Genomic DNA, 2,500 nt, shown 5'->3' with positions numbered 1-2,500 from the left:
TTATTGCACATTTGTAAAATATCTTACAGTGAGTTCATACAGCCAGCAATATTTAAAGCATGGAGACTTTATTTACAGTTTTATTTTAATATAATAACCAGATCCAATGGACCTAACATAAGATGAATTTAAGTTCATTTTACCAACCAGCATTCTCATCAATCATATATATTTTGGGGGGAAATGTAAACATTATTGCCTAAAGTACCTTATATACATCCGATAGCTGATCATAAGAAAGGACTTTAACAATCTATAAAGGTAAAGCTGATAAAAGGGTACCATATTTTGGTTTTATTTTATTTAGCCTTAAATTATATATTAATATTTTAATGTAAACTCAGTAACAGCTGGCGTAATCAATATTTAACATAAGTAGTCTCATCTCTTTAAAGAAAAAAGAAAACAAAAAGTTGAGCTTTAGATCATTTCTTTTTCATTAGGAAGTTCTCTAATATTTTATGGGAATATTTTAATAGACCCCAGGAGTTTTGAAATATTTTCTCCTTAAATATTTTCCATTTGATGAAAATAATAAATTCTCCTGGAAAATGAATTTTCTCAAAAGTTTCCTGAAAGCCTATTTTTAGGAAATGAATTTTTAAAATCCAGTGTCTTTAAAATAACAGAACGTCAGAACACGAATTTGAAATAAATCACAGAAAATAGTGCCAATGGGTATATATGAATGTGTGTGCATCTCTTACGTATGTATGTGCTTAAGAGAATGGATATATATGTATATACATACATATACATATATACATATATATATACACAAGGATATGTAGGTAGCACACCTACATTTTAATACACACACATACCCACTTCATTGGGTCTAAACATGCACTAGCAAGTTATTTTAGGGCTTCAACTCTTCAGAAAATCTCATTATGTGAGGAGCGAAGTGGCTCTGCGGGGAGCATTATGGAAATATCTGGGCTTGATTTAATGAGGCTGTTCACATTGGTGGAATATCAACTTAACAGAGAAAAGTCTACCCAGGGTGTCCGAGTTACCAAAATGAAAATTGGCAATTGAGATGATAAGAACGTGGCTTTCTTCTTCGAAATCACTTCAGGTAACAGAGATAACATTAAGTAACATACATTCTATGCACCAAGAACAATGTTTTATGTACCGAGTCTCTTATCCGTCTCTCCTAATGACTTCCCTTAGCGGGTTGTTAGTACTTGACAGCAGGTCTCCGTGCGGGGAACTTTTCTCCAATTCCACATTCAAAGGAGGTCCATCAGAGAGCATGATTGGCAATTTTCGTCATAATCTGCACATTATTAGCATCAAAATTGACGTGGCAGTTAACACTGGTGGGTTTTGATGTGCCTTTCTTCAAGTTCAAGGAAACCCCTCCAGTCAGTAGCCGGGGTTGGCAGAATGGGTCTCAACAACCCATCCGTGGCTTTGCAGAGGCGAAAGCGCAATAGACATGCGTGAGAAATATGCCAAGAACCATTTTATCCGAGAAGGAAAATGAGGAGGGGAAGAAGTGAGGGGGATCGAGTTTGAACTTAGGAAAATGTCTAAGGAAATGCTTCAGGATAATATATATCTAGAGATTCAAGTATTTCCCAGATCGAGTGGAACCCGGTAGTTGGAAAACTGAGCTGGAAACGCTTCTTCAAATATTACAATGATCTGTCCATCTTACCCTCCCCTTTCTTTCGTTTCTCTTTCCTTTTCTGGCCAGGCTGGGGCACCCTTATTAGCCATTACTTTTTGCTTGAAATATGTAAGACGCCTGCATCCCACAGCAAAGATCCAAAGAGACAATAGTGGAGGGCCGAGAGAGGAGGCGAGACCGCCACTCCTTCCTGCCTCGCCTTCCCTTCCCGGGCGAGAAAGACCGCCAGGGTCCCCACCGGCCTTGCTCCTGCACGCGGTAAACCATCTCACCAACACCCGCAGCCGCCCCCGCTCTCCATCCGCCCTCCTAGCCTTCTCAGGCCTCCATTTCTCCGCTCCCCGCGGACAGGGCCCCTAACAAGCTCAGGCTGAGAGAAAAATTGTCAGCTCTCCTCACCCTCATTTAAAGAAAAGAAAGGATGGAAGAAAAAGAGCAGCCGCAGGAACCTCGGGGGCGACTTGCCCTTCCGCACAAAGCACTAGCGCGCACCATTCCCCCCTCTCTTTGTTGTGGTTCTCCTTTGCTTCTGGCCACGTGGTTCGGGAGGGCTTACAGCCAGGACCCCGCACCTCTGAGGACCAGTTTGAGGACGAGGGGATTGTCTTCGGGAAGACCAAGAGCTCAGGACAGAGGCGGGAAACAGGGCGTGGGCGGTGGGAAACACTAGAGGAAAAGATGCTGCTGGGTAGCAAATACAAAAATAGAAATACTTTGAGGGCCCACCGCCGGGTTTTCCGCGCGGCTCTTTCCCCCAATTCGGTCGGGGCAAGTTCCTTTTGGCCTCGCGCGCCGGGGCGCCCCCTGGCGGCAGCTTTGGCAGCGGGCAGCGCGCAGAGGGCACGTGGGCGCACGGAG

General features: G+C 43.3%; 1 protein-coding gene across 1 annotated transcript in view; it reads right to left on the bottom strand.

The window, feature by feature from the left end:
- Positions 1 to 2,500, bottom strand: part of EVX2 (even-skipped homeobox 2) — a 10,272-nt gene that overhangs the window by 4,395 nt on the left and 3,377 nt on the right. The gene's annotated exons all lie outside the window — the stretch shown is intronic.

This window comes from Suricata suricatta, chromosome 3, assembly GCF_006229205.1.
Source record: "Suricata suricatta isolate VVHF042 chromosome 3, meerkat_22Aug2017_6uvM2_HiC, whole genome shotgun sequence".
NCBI lineage: Eukaryota > Metazoa > Chordata > Mammalia > Carnivora > Herpestidae > Suricata > Suricata suricatta.
Note: the sequence above shows the minus strand (reverse complement) of the source record. Positions and strands in the feature narration are given on the sequence as shown.